This window comes from Eschrichtius robustus, chromosome 4, assembly GCF_028021215.1.
Source record: "Eschrichtius robustus isolate mEscRob2 chromosome 4, mEscRob2.pri, whole genome shotgun sequence".
Lineage (NCBI taxonomy): Eukaryota > Metazoa > Chordata > Mammalia > Artiodactyla > Eschrichtiidae > Eschrichtius > Eschrichtius robustus.
In genome coordinates, this window is record NC_090827.1 from 109,647,742 (window position 1) to 109,662,869 (window position 15,128).

Sequence of the window (15,128 nt, forward strand, 5' to 3'; positions counted from 1 at the left end):
AAGAGTCTAGACAATATTTGCTCTAAAAGTGTAAAATTCAAGTTGAACGGCATCTTATATTTCTTGCTGGGGGAAATCGGGGGCACCTTTGATGGGTCTTCAGGGCAGGTCGTGATTGTTTCCTCATGAGCCACTTCAGAGAATGTTCTTAGAGACCAGGCCATCCAGCCCCTTCAGTTTACAGAGGAAGAAGATCAAGATGAGGGGTGACAGGCCTTGACCAGGATCACACAGGCCATGAGGGGAAGGATTGGAACCAAAAGGCCTCCTGGCAGTCAAACCAGAACTCTGTCCCCTACAGGTAGGTGGAGACAGACACAAAATTTTGAGGTCTGGCTCTTGATCGTTAGGACACCTTGCACTGGATACTTCTGTCCTTAATTCTTCTGTGTCTCAGTTTACCCAGCTGCAAAATGGGAATCCTAATAATAGCTCTCCTTGCTTGGTCATACAATATGGTGATCTCTATGAATAAGCGTCATCAAGGATGAAAGCAATTACACTATATGATGGACTTTTATCCACCTGGCCCAAATTACACACTTCTCTTCTCTTTTCCATTCTCATGTTCCACCAACATTATTTTCTGTGCTAGAAGAAGACATCAAGTGACCTTGGGGGAAAAGGAAAATATTGGTTGGAAAATGGTATGGGGCATGGAGAAAACTTTGACCTTGGAAAACTAGGTCAAGATCAGATGACTAGGTAGAGCAAGGCTTGACATTTGCTATGGAAAGGACTCCGGGTCTGGAATCAGAAAATCAAGGCTTGGCCACTCTGCGTCTAACACTTACCAGCCAAGGGAGCCCCATTTAAATATTCCAAACCACAGTGTCATCCCTGGAGACATGATCCCTGTCCTGCTGTGCTCACCTCCTTTTGCTGTGGTGAAATTCAAATGAGGTCTTCACTGAGATGGTGCTTATCAGCCTGTGCAGGCTTTGAAACTGGAAAGCAGTGTTTGCCAGCACTCAGCACAGCACTTCACACAGAACACATTGTTGATGGGGTGGTGCAACTATCACTTCCCATTTCTTCTGTGACATTGGCTCACAACCCTTAGTGCCTGAGATCCTGGGTCCTTGGCTTTTTGTTCTTCTCCTTTTAAGGAGTATATTTCACCTTTCTTCCCTGTCATCCCATCTCTTGGCACTTGTCTCCCCATGCTGGCCACTACTGGTTTTCTTAGGGTTTAAGTGACTTTCCATTTCTCATGCAACAGTAAGAATAAAAACAAGGAGAAAACATTTGCTCAATCACATGGAAAAGCATCAGAAGTCTTAACACAGACTGGATCTTTGCTTTGGAAGTCGTCACAACCAAACACCAAATGAATTGAGGTCAGCCTCATTTTTGAAAATGCTCAAGCCCCAAACCAGCTCATGTTTAGTTATTCCACTCACTTCCTTTGCCCTTTCATAAATCTATTCTTTAAATGTCATTGCAATTAAGATTTGCACTTGATCATCTATAAGAGCAATTTTCTAAGTGAGCCTCATTTTAGTCGGCTTAGGCTGCCATAACAAAATATTATAGACTGGTGGCTTCAACAACAGAAATTTATCTTCTCACAGTTCTGGAGGCTGGAAACCTGCGATCAAGGAACCAACATGATCGGGTTCTGAGGAGGGCCCTTTCCCTGGTTTGTAGACTGCCTCTTGTTGTGTCTGCTCACAAGAGAAGGAGAGATCTCTTTCTCTCTTCCTCTTTTTATAAGGCCACAGTCCTTTTGGATCAGGGCCCCACCCTTATGACCTCATTTAACCTTAATTACCTCCTAAAGATCCTATCTCTAGATACATTCACATTGGGGGTCAGGGTCTCAACATATGAATTTTGGGGGGGACACAAATTCGGTCCATATTGAACCTGGAGAAAGTGAGAGAAGAGAACTAACATTTATTGAGCCCTTACTGGGCATAAGGTCCTACTTGTTTCTTTTCTCAGTCAATCTTCACAACAACTATGATAGTCGGTATTTCCTTTTCCAAGGTCACAAAGCCAATAAGGGGCTGTGTCCAAATGTAAACTGTGGTAATCAAAGCTCTGCTCTTTCCATGACACATTCTGCCTCCACCTCTTTTTCTCTCCTTGATTCTGAGCCAGGAACCTCCATTTATCTTTCCTGCTAATTCCCAGCTCAGTTGCCTTGAGGCAGGACATTGTTACCACAGCACTTTGAGAAGGCAAAGGGGGTAGAGGGATCTCTGTGGTTTCCCTTGGGGTCCTCACTGAATTTAGGCTGACAGCTGTGGAGAGCCTGCCCAGAATGTTCTCTCCCTGCTTTCTTCGCAGCCTCCTTTATGTTGATAAATTTTTCTCATCATTTCAAACTCAACTTGTGTTCCTTCCTCAGGGAAGCTTTGTTTGACCTGCTCCTCACCTACCTTACCTCTCTCTTGCTCTCTCTTATATATTATCCTATACTCCCCCTTCATAATTTTTTTCCTTTTGTAAAACTTCATAAATGTTTCTTCACAGTTGTAGTAGTTGTTACAATAGCTATAATACTTCTAAGATAATTTGTATAATGTTTGTCTTTCTACTGGTTTGTAGACTCCCTGAGGGCAGGGATGTTTTTCCCACTGAAGTGTCTGCAGCAATTAGACCACTAACAAGAGGACTTACAGGGAAGGAAGGGCGGGGTAGGAAAAGGTGAACCAAGGAAAATAAATAGTAGAAAGAGGCTAACAGATTCCTTTACAGTCATGTGACTGGCACATATATGCCTGAGAGAGAGAGCCATCTAATTGGAATCTTTATTAAGTCCTCTGCATACCACCAATTTTATTCTTCTCCTTGTTATTTTGCATGGGGGTTCTAGATTTGGCTGATCAAGGATGGAGTTCTTAGACTAAGGAGGGGTAGCTGAGGAACAGATCTTGTGTCACACCTGCTGGCTTGCTTGTCCACCTCTGGACTCCTGCAAGGGCAGCACAGCCTGGCTCTCTGCACGATGGGGATGCCTGTTCATATCCCGTCAGACTCAGTCTCTTTCAGGAAAGAGAGGAAGCAAGACCTTGGTGGGACAGGGTATGAAGAGGTATAGGGCCTGCCAGGAGGAATTTGTTACCAGGGATAGACATTCTCAGCTAAAGAAACCACATGCACGAAGACATGAAAAGATGGTGTTTTTTCTTCAGAAAACTACAAGGAGCACACTTTTGTTGGTGGGTTGCAAGGAAATGTGATACTATAAATAAAAGAGTTAGATAAATATTTTGTGTTTTCATTATTATCTATTCCTCAGCATTGTTTGGTGGGTCAGTGAGAGAGTTCATGTGGAATTGTTTTAAAAACTGGAAAAATCCTATGAAAACTTGCTTATTATAAATTATTTTAGATGAAGATAGCTTGGAAGAGATACCAGGGAATTATGCTGGGAAACTGAATTATTTAAGAATGTCTTTTATATATAAACTGAAAATTTTGTCTAATTTCCTTCTTCTAATCCCCTTTTCAAAGACTAGATTATAAATTTATAGTATCTGTTAAATATCAGTGAGCTGGGGTATATGTTTTCAGCTTGGCATCATCCATCCCTGGACCTTTCTACTCTCTCTCTTACAGACCAGGGAGTGGGAGCCTGGAACAACATTTCCCAGAATCCCTTGCAGTCAGGGTCCCTGATCAGAGCCAGTCAAGGAGGGCACTCACAGGGAGGTGAAAGGCAGAAAGGACTAAGAGGACATTCTTTGGTGGCAGTTTCAGGCAGCATGAAAACAGTCAACTGATGCAAGGTTTACAGGGGCTTCTATGTGAGATCCTGTAAATCACACATTAGTGTGGCTTCCTAGCAATCCTGCACTTCTGGGTTTCCAGCAAAACAGTATGTTCTTTCTTCAATTGTTGGTTCTACAGCCCCTTTTAAAAAAAACTTTTTATTTAGAAATAATTATACATGAATCAACTAGTGTATATAATATACTAATATTATATATAATAATATTATTATACTTAATTAATATATAATAATAATTTATAATTATAATTTTAATTCAGAGGAAGTTGAAAAATTGCATAAAAACCAAATGAAACAAAAACTAGCCTTCCTCAAGGGTGACATCTTACATCACTGTAATAGGAGATCAAAACTGGAAATTGGCATCAGTGCAATAGTATTAACTAGACTACAGGACTTATTCAGATTTTAGCAGTTTTTGCATGGATTCCTTTGCGTGTTGTATAGGTCAATGAAATTTGATCCTACGTATAGATTCTCTATAGTTCTTTCAATGATTGTTTAAGGCTTTGATTCTCATCTTGAATCCCTACCTAGAGTGATTTTACCTAACTGAATCCTGACTGGTATGATGGATAATTTCCTGGTGTTATCTCATATTTAAAGCCTGTAGTTAAGTTTTATTTCTTACATTTATTTACTCGATTAACATATTGCTCATTGGGGTACCACCTCATACAGGTCAGAATGGCCATCATTAAAATGTCTACAAATAACAAATGCTGGAGAGGGTGTGGAGAAAAGGGAACTCTCCTACACTGTTGGTGGGAATGTAAGTTGGTGCAGCCACTGTGGAAAACAGTATGGAGATTCCTCAGAAAACTAAAAATAGAATTACCATATGATCCAGCAATCCCATTACTGGGCATATACCCAGAGAGAACTATAATTCAAAATGATACATGCACCTCTATGTTCATAGAAGCACTATTCACAATAGCCAAGACATGGAAACAACCTAAATGTCCATCAATAGATGAATGGATAAAGAAGATGTGGTACATATATACAATGGAATACTACTCAGCTATAAAAAAGAATGAAATAATGCCATTTGCAGCCACACAGATGCCAACTAGAGATTATCATACTAAATGAAGTAAGTCAGAAAGAGAAAGACAAATGCCATATGATATCACTTATATGTGGAATCTAAAACATGATACAAATGAATCTACCTATGAAACAGAAACAGGATCATGGACATAGAGAACAGACTAGTGTTGTCAAGGGGGAGGGGGTTGGGGGAGGGATGGAATGGAAGGTTGGGGTTAGCAGATGTAAACTTTTATATATAGAATGGATAAACAACAAGGCCCTACTATATAGCACAGAGAACTATATTCAATATCCTATGATAAACCATAAAGGAAAAGAATATAAAAAAGGAATATATGTATATATATGTATAACTGAATCACTTTGCTGTACAGCAGTAATTAACACAACATTGTAAATCAACTATACTTCAATAAAAAAATGAAAAAAATTATTGCTCATTGGTACTTTTTTCCATCTGTTTTTTTTTACCTATTGTCTTTGCCCAGGGCATTGTCACATTACATCATTTACTGCAACAGATTTTTAGCTATTTCTTGGGCTTTTAATTGCTATATTCTCAAAGTCATCCTTATCATAGTGGATCAAAAATACAATACTATTTTAATCGTTCCTAAATGATGGTAAAATAATTTACATGTGATGACACAGGAAACAAAAAATTAGAGGTATAGGAATTGGATTGGAGGAAGCAAAGTTATTATTATTGACAGATAATACAATTGTGCACCTAAACAATGCAAGCACATTTTAAAAGGCTATTAGAAATTATATATCTTCAATATGGCTGCCAGATTAAAAAAAGAATACACTAAAAATAGCTTTCCTATATTCCCAAAATAATCATATATAGAATAGAATGTTTAAAAAATTATCAAAAATCCTTGTGATAGCAAAATGAGGCTGGCTTCTCTGCAGAGGAAGGGGAGATCAGACTCTCCCTAACTCTGGGCTGTGTTTTCTCACTTGGGCACTTAATCAGCTTAACTTGTGCAAAGAGACTCACAAAATCTTGGTAAAATACATTTTTTTCCCTTCGGATTCTTACCTCTGACTCAGTAACTACAAGCGATACAAATCTGGTCTTGGGGAAGCCAATTTAGCAACAAACACTATAACACTGTTTGTCCCTAAGGAGCTAGATACATTTCCTCCCAAAGTGCCCTCCTCTGCAGAGATGCCCTCTGGTTTCAAATTAAATTTTTTAAAAAATTGTTTCCCATAATGCATTGAAATGACTTGAAACCACTTATTTCAGAATTTAATCTTTGCATTACATTCCACATTTAATTGGCTTTCCCAGAGTAAATGAACTGTCTGCCCTACAGGACTATGCAAGCCTTCATTCTCTCTACTAATGAACTAAGAAGAAATCCTTACTAACATTTGTTAAGTGCTGGCACTGTTCATTGATTATTTCTAGGAGTTGTCTTAATTAATCCTCACACTCACATGGATAGAAAATTAAAGTCACTTATCCAAAATCTCGAGGCTACCGAAATGTAAAACCAAGATAAGAATCAGGTAGTGAGGCTCCAATCCTTTTCAATGTCACCAGAGTATACTGCTTTTCTTGTGGGTGACAATACTTTTCTTCCCACAAAAGTTTAAAAATCATTAGAGTCTGAGAGTCAGCCTGGGCTCTCAGGACACTGCTATGCATGAGCCCTAATGAACTGCATTGGCTACATCATCTTAGTCTAAAAAAGTAAATTTGTGCATAAATGGTACAAGTGGTACTATGTATTGACAAAAATTGTGAAATTGATGTGAATGCTGTTATTTGGAAAACCCAAAGGTAGTGGAAGTCCCAAGTATGTGACCCTGACTTGTGGATGGAACCCCTGTCATGAGGGAGTATTTGAATTTGCCTCCAAAGTGGAGCTACTTCTTTAGAAGTTCAGCACTTTAATAAGGGCAGCAAAATTCTCATCCCTCACCAAAGTGTAATTCAGAAGGCTCTGTTTTCCTCAAGATAACTCTCCTTCAAAGACTAGACATTGCTTTCTTTCTAATTTTATTTTAAGATTTTGATTGAAAACATTCAAATGCAGGCCTGGCTTCAAAGCATAGTTTGTAACCAAGAAGGATTTCCTGGTTTACATTGCTTAATTAATGATAATATTGATTTAAAAGAAGAAGGAGTTCCCAAATCTCAGCAATTTCCATTAGTAGTAGGTGCAACCCCTATGTAAACAGTTAAACCAAAATGTCCCTTGAAAGAATTCAATCTAAAGTTCTTCCAGTCTCCAGTCTATTCATTTCACAATCATCACCATCTTCTTTGCTTTGCTTTTTTTCCCCCCAGTTTTTTCATTCTTCATGCTCAGCATCATGACCATGCTGACTCAGCAAGCCCACAGTAATTGCACATACACTTCTTGTCCTAATCAACAGTGAAGTTTCCACTTACTTGGTGGATTAACCACTATAAATGTATTTAGTGAGGCTGGTGTGTTTTAGTCAAACAACACATAACAGCTCCTTTGAAGATCACAAACAAATCTAAATCACATGTTATTTGAAAGGTGAATATGTTACCAAACAAGAAAGGAAAAGATAAAGAAGAAAATAAGAGAGAGAAGGAAGATGGGAAGGAAGGAAAGAATGAAAGGAAAGAGGAAAAGGGAGAAAGAAAAACACTGAAATAAAAACAAAGAAAACAGAGGGGGAAGGCAAAGCAAAGGAGCAGATATGTAACTCTAAGTAAAACACATGGTCTATGCATTTTTCCATGGGACTATCTATAGAAATAGTATTTCCCTACTATTTCGATGGTTTTGGGTGTACCATAGCATGTCAATCTTCTATTGATGCAACAAACTAATAAACTGACCTAACAAGACCTCAACTGCAGTTAAGATTTACACTTACAAGTGCTGTCTCTAAGCAGGGTGACCAGCTGTCCTGGTTTGCCTGGGAATGAGGGGATTCCCCAACGTGGGACTTTCAGTTTTAAAACAGGGATAGGTTAGGTAAACCAGGAAGGTTTGCATGGGACTGAGGAATTTTCCAGGGTGTGAGACTTATACATTGCTAACACCAAGATAATCCTGGGCAAACTGAGAAAAGTTGGTCACTTTGTCTTATGTCCTTTGACTATAGTGTAGGAAACTGTTCAGCTAATTTTAGCACATCTTCTGTGTGCCAGGATCTGTAATAAGTGTTGTACATACTGTAGTGGACTTTTTTTCCCCTTCCTGTCTAATACCCCAGTATTCTTTTGGTACTGCTTCACTATCTTTTGTGGCTCTAATCAGGGTCTCATGTATAGTGCCCTTTGCTCCCGCCATCTCCCTGGAGGTGAGAAAATCAACCAGGCTGGACCAAGCCTAGTAGTTGGCACCTGACACAATGGAAACAGTGATTAGCTGAACATGTAACATAAGAAAAACAGCCTTTGGGAGAGAGCAGTCCCTTTTGCTTCTGGTGAAGACTATCATTGGTCATCCTGTCCACCATACCTGACAAAGTCAACAGACACAGAAGGGAGTAGGGCAGCAGAGAGAGAGAGAGTGAGGATACAGTGCATTATTTGAGCCCCTGGATCCTGCCATGCATGAAGGTGGCACCATTCCTAGATTGCCCAATTACATGAGTTAATGCATTCTCTCCCCTTTTAAAAACATTCTAGCTTTATCGATGTATAACTGACAAATAAAAGGGAAAGATATTTGAAGTGTACATTGTGGTGATTTGATATATATTCCCTTTTTCTAAAGCTACTTTGAGTCGGGTGCCTGTCACGTGCAACAGTAGAGTTGTGACTCATAGGCATACATGGACTTAGTCTTCTAATCTGGACTCAGTCCTGTGAAACAGGTACAGGCCGAACCATATGAAATCACCAATATTTGACTTCTCTTGACTTCAAATATGGCAATTTCACTTGGCTCAACTTAAGTATTATTTCCATTTTACAGGTGAGGAAAAAACTCAGTGGTGATAAGTAGTATGCCTAGTGCTGCACATTTATTAGATAGCAGTCCTGGAATCAAATCCAGGTCTGTTTGATTTTTAAGTACACAAATATGTTTCCAGTTGTTTATGCTGCTTGACAAAAAGAAATCTCTTGAGAGCTACCTTTTGCTATCTAACAAATGCCTTGAAAAGACACTAGGTTATGACTCATACCCTATGTATGAAGTTGTATATGGTGCCAAACACCTGCTTATTGCTTCCAAAATTCCAGTTTCACTGGATGTTTTATGAAGAGAGGTCTGATACATAAGTGTGTCAAGCAAGATGGAAACCCCATTCAACACTGGTGTGAATTTACATTTTGGTAGGGATAAACCTCCAGGCGACCACATATCAGATTTCCAAATTTACTCCAGCTTTGGTTTTCACTGACAATCAAGAGATTCAATTTTTGACAAAGGAGAGGTGTTTTACCCATTCTACTCTCTGTACAGGGATTGTTTAATTGTTTCCCATAACTCAAACCTAATGCATTTATAATGCAGTTGTGTCAGTGAGATAAGCATTCTGGGTATTTTCTTTTGTCATCGGCATCCCATGCACTTGCCCACTGATGTAACAGAATGATGCTTGCTCAGAAAACATTTCCTTCCATGGTGGTGCTTTACATGCTCTAAAAACCTCAGAGTAGGATTTGGTGAAGTTCCTGTGTCATTTTTTAAGCACTTTTTATATGTGAGGCTATTATAATTCAGGATTGTCTATTAATTTTAACAAATGGTAGAGAAAAGAGTCTTGTTACAGGATGGATGTTATTCTATAGTAAATATCTTTGGCACTATCTGCTGAGCATCTCTTTTGCATGAATTTCCCTCCCTCACTAACTGGTGGCAGGCTATAGTCATCAGCTATTGCAGCTATAATGCTGCAGCATGATAAAAAAATCTCTAAAACAAGCATTTCCTTTCTCTCATCATGGTAGGTCTGAAACTTGTCTAAGATCACACACCTGGTGAACGATGAAGCTGAGATTCATTTGTTCAATGGATATCATTGAGCTCCTATTAAGTGCTAAGCAAAAGAAGATGCTGATAAAAACCAAATGAAAAGCTATTTCTTTCTTAGCTGATGACATTGCAAGTGGAAACAATATCATTACAGCTCTGGAGAGGAAATCAAAAATAGAGAATATATCAAGCAGGAAAAATTTGACATGATCTAACAAAGTCAGCAGTGCTGTGTTTGCCAGAGGTTGGGGATATGGACACACTGGCCAGACCAGTAGCTATAGTTAGATCAAAACAAGATCAATTAGACAATGCAGATATAAAGGCACTCCAAGGGGAAGCTGGTACTGCATTTCTAATTTCCTTTGCGAGAGAGGACAAAGAAAAGGGAAATATTTAAAACCATTTTTGAGTGTCTATTCTGTGCCAGGCATTGTCACATGAGAAAAATCCACATGGAGATCTTCTGAGAAAAATGCATTTCACATTTCACATCTCTCTGGGTATAATTTTCTTTAGGAAGTGATTTTCTAATGCAAGGATAGTGTTCTTTCTTTTTTAGCATTGTTTTAGTTTGTGTCTAGCACATTGCAAGACCCCAGTGAATGGTAGTCTTCTTGGCAGACTCTGTTAGTTGCTTCTCAATGCCGATTTTGATATTCTTTCTCACTAACAGAGGTCTCATCTGTTTGGGGGCAGCAATGGCACCTGGTAAATACCCATCTTCCCAGACTCCCTGTGGTCAGTGAAGGTCATGTGACCCACCCAGTAGGGACAATAATATGTAAGCAGAGGTTGATGGAAGATGTTGCTGGGAAACTTCCAAAAGAGGAAAGACAGCTGGTGTCACCTGTTCAGATTCTGTTCTTTGTATTTTGCCTTCACGCAGAAGGCAGTTATGACACTGATGTAGACTCGACATCTTGTGATCCTGATAAAGAGAGTCATATACCAAGGTGGAAAAGCAGAAAGGTAGAGGAACCTGGGTCTCTGATGACCTTGTGGAGCCATTGTACCAACCCTTAACTGCAAGCCTCCAAACTCACTTCTTTTTAGGTGAGAACCACAAGCCCCTATTTAGCCAGCGCACTGAAGTTGAGTTTCTGTTATAATACATGAAGTCACACATTCTTTTTTTTTTTTTAATTCACACTTTTTTTTTTTTTAATGTATGTCTGTATTATTTTAAATTTTTATTTATTTATTTTTGGCTGTGTTGGGTCTTCGTTTCTGTGCGAGGGCTTCCTCTAGTTGCGGCAAGTGGGGGCCACTTTTCATCGCCGTGCGCGGGCCTCTCACTATCGCGGCCTCTCTTATTGCGGAACACAGGCTCCAGTCGCGCAGGCTCAGTAGTTGTGGCTCACGGGCCTAGTTGCTCCGCGGCATGTGGGATCCTCCCAGACCAGGGCTCGAACCCGTGTCCCCTTCATTGGCAGGCAGATTCTCAACCACTGCGCCACCAGGGAAGCCTTGAAGTCAGACATTCTTGATTGGCACAGCTCTACTTCACCTTCCCACCTTGTTCTCAATATGGACTATTTTCAGATTTATGTATAATACTTCATGGTTGCAAAAGATTTGGCCTCTCTTTGAACAAACTTTCTGGAATAGTTCATTTTTCTTTCTAAATGAGGCATTATTTGGCTGCAATATAACAAAATGCTGCTTGAAAGAAAACACCAATTAAACATGTCTTTTTTTTTTAAACCAGTCATCCAATACACAATCATGATAGCCTACAGAAACAGCTCCAAGCTGGCTGAATGACTGTGCTGAGCTTGATTTTGCCAACCATGGCAACATAAGAGAAAACAAAAATCAGAGCTTAAAATAAAAAAGGACATCCAATGGAAAGTGATTCAAGCAAGGAATTCATAAGGCTTCTTTTAAGGCTTGCACTCTTTAATCCTGTAACTTCAGCAGTGAAATTTGCTAGAAGAAAAGCAAAGAATTTCAGGGCAGAGAATCCAGGTTCAAATCCCCACTGAATCACTTACCAGCTGCAGGATTTGGGGCAAGCCTTTTCATCGGTCTAGGCTTTAGTTTTCCATACTGCAAAATTATGATGATAACGATAACAAAAACAACAACGTCAGTACCCACCTAAAGAGTTGATATAAAAGTAAGGTGATGTACGTGAAAGGGATCTGTACGTACTAAAATATTACACAAGCTTTCATTGTTACTGAGAGGTGAAAATACACATCAAGTATGAAATAGCACTCTTTGTCTAGTTGCTTTCTAGCACGGATGCATGGTCTAGAGGTGTGAAACTGAGTTGCTAAAGGATATATGGACTGTAAGTTCTCTGTTGAAGATGAGCAATGAAGGTCTTGCATGGTTATAATTAAATATTTCTGCAAACGTAGGCATCAGTCATTAATGGCGGTGGGGAAAAAAGGAAGAAAAATGACATTTTTTTGAGCACTTATGGCACTTTGGTGTTTTACATATATGATGTCCTATAATTAATTGGAGGTGTGAAGCTGCATCCACAAATCCTCCAAGGACAGAGCTTTTACATTTACGTAAGTGGAGCTATCCTGGATGCAAAGTTGGTTGGATGGCATGGCTAAGGCAGAAGGTTGAGGAACGATGACTCAGGTAGGTAAGTCTGGGTCTGGACCAGGCTGAGGGGAAAGGTCTGGGATCTGAAGTTAGATTATTAATCACTCACGGAAGGATGAGAGCCTCCTTAGCCTTGGATTAAGCCCTTTTATCTGGAGGAGAAGAAGGGAAAATAATTTCTAACCATTAAGATGGGCTCCATCAGCTCTCTATAGTTACACCTCTTAGGTAATAATGAGTGCAAACATTTTGCTGTGTGGCTGGTACTGTGCTGAATAAATTATTAAGTCACTTATCTCCACAACAACCCTGTGAGGTAGGTACTATGATTATCCCTCTCTATTCCTCTATTTTCCAGATGAGAAAACTGAGGAATAGAGAGTTTAAGTGACTTGCCCCAAATCTCCCAGTTGGATTGAGATTGAGGTAGCCTGGCTCCAGGGCCCTGCATTTCATGATGATGTTATTTTACCTCTTAAGGGGAGAAATAAAGCAGAACATATGTCAGACAGCTGGGCTGTGAATCTTGAGGACTCATTTCCTAAAGAAAGTCCAAAGAGTTCATGTGTTTTCTTGGTGAGATAAAGGCTGAAGAATTGCCCAGAGATCCTTTTGGCTTTTCAGTGAATTAAAATGTAACCCTCTACTCATATACAGCAAAGATTCTCCTTATTCTAATGTGAGATTTAGGAATTTGGGAAGACATCTGGAATTTATTTATGCCATTTGGGTTTTGAAATTCAATATTAACTTCTTATAATGAAAGAGAAGAAGTCAGAGTGGGTCAGATTAGCGAAATCTGACACACAGGACATAGATTGGCGAACTTGGCTTTACTCTCTGGCTAAAATATTGCTCCAAATACCCTGGACCATTCCTCTCCAAAAGAAAAAACACATTTTTGAAATCATTTTGACCTTCTGTATATATGTCAATGGAATAGGCTGTATTTCAGGGTTTTCTTTCTCTTCCAGATAACTTTGTAAATGCTCAAGTGATTCACTTGCCCATGCTAAGATTAAATATGGCACCAAGATAACTAGAAAAGTATCAGGTTGACTGTGTCAGTTTTTCATTCTGATCCTGGGGAAGCAGCATGGGTTTCGGAGACAGGCAGCCAAGACTGGTTTTGCCAGTTGTGTAATATCTGGATAATCTCCCCAAACCAGTTTCTAAACCTAGAGGATATCTCAAGCAGAAGGTGTGAGGTGGAAAGCAGGGATAAAAACTGGGGATATTTCAGATGGCTCATTATGACTAAAGTGGAAATTACTTGTGAGGCCAGTTAGGTGATGGAACCTAAGAGGTAAAATCATAAGAAGTCTTGTGTCCCAAGCCAGGTGTTTGGACTCTTTCCTGAAAGCAATAGGGAACTAACAAAGGGTTGTTTTAATTGTAATCTTTTAAAACACTGAACAGAACTGTGTTTTTTAAATAATGAATGTAATAGCTTATTGTAGAAAAAAATAGATAAAGAAGAAGGGAAACACTTTGAACTAAACTTCGAGAGTTTTGTTAACCTCTTGGGAATGTTTTCCTTTCTTATAGATGGATGTTTTAATAAAATGTAATCAGATTGTAACCACTCTTTTATAATCTTCTTTTCTATTACAATTTTATAAATACCTATGTAAGTCAATGTAGATTTGTTCACATTGTCATTTTAATAGCTGTATTGATGTGCCATAATTTCTTTAATATTGTTCTATTCTTGGGTGTTTCCACATGTTGGGATAATAAAGATCCCTGTAATGAACATCTAAACTAAATTTTATTTTATTTTATTTTTTTGTGGGTTTTTAATTTTGGCCGTGCCACGGGGCTTGCGGGATCTTACTTCCCCGACTAGGGATTGAACCTGAGACCTTGGCAATGAAAGCATGGAGTCCTAACCACTGGACTGCCAGGGAATTCCCTGTAACTAAATTATAGCACATGTCCATAATAATTTCCTTAGTATAAACTTTAAGACATGGAAGGATGTGCTTATTTTAAAGAGTTTCACATATATTGCCAAGGTACTCCTCAGTAAAATTGTGTATTGATACCTTAACCAGCAGAACTTTTGGCTACTCATTTCGTTCTAGAGCCTAAGCAGGACATGGCAGTTAATTTCCGATAGATTAGAAACAATGTTCCAAGAAAGCAACAAAGATGGTGAAATTAGAGTAATTACGAGGAATGGGGATTTCCAATGCGGGAAATTGCCAACTTGAAAGAGGGAACTGGTAGCATCTTCAGATATTTGAGAGACCACAGTGTGGAAGGAAGCTTGACCCTGTTCTGGGTAATTCTCAAGGACAGAGCTAGGATCAATTAGTAGGAGTCCCAGGAAAAGAGTCTGCCTTAATAGGCGGAAGATTTTTTTTTTTTTTTTTTATCAATTTCATGCTGAAATATGCAAATGGCTGATGTAGTATCTTGGTAAGATGTCTCAGGGATAATTCCAGTTGTTTTCTGTGTCCTTTCAACGGAAAAAACCAATTCTACAATGCAACATTTTATCTTTTTCAACATCCATGATGTCCTCTGGGCTAGTTAATAATTTACACATCTTAAAAATAAATTGAGTTGATAGAAATTGACCAGAGTCCTGCCAGGCTGAGTTTAAATGCAAATGTTAAGTGTGTGAATAAATTTTAGATACAGTCAATACTCATTATTTGTGAATTCTGTATTTGCAAATTTGCCTACTTGCTAAAATTTATTTGCAACCCCCAAATCAATACTCATAGTGCTTTCCTGGTCGTTTGCGGATATGCACAGAACTGCAAAACTTTGAGTCACCTGACATGCATGTTCCCAGCTGAGGTCAACCAAGGCTATGGTTT

General features: G+C 39.0%; 1 protein-coding gene across 2 annotated transcripts in view; it reads right to left on the minus strand.

Annotated features, from left to right (window-relative positions):
• The window catches only part of C1QTNF7 (C1q and TNF related 7), a 129,818-nt gene that overhangs the window by 87,252 nt on the left and 27,438 nt on the right, over nt 1-15,128 (minus strand). The gene's annotated exons all lie outside the window — the stretch shown is intronic.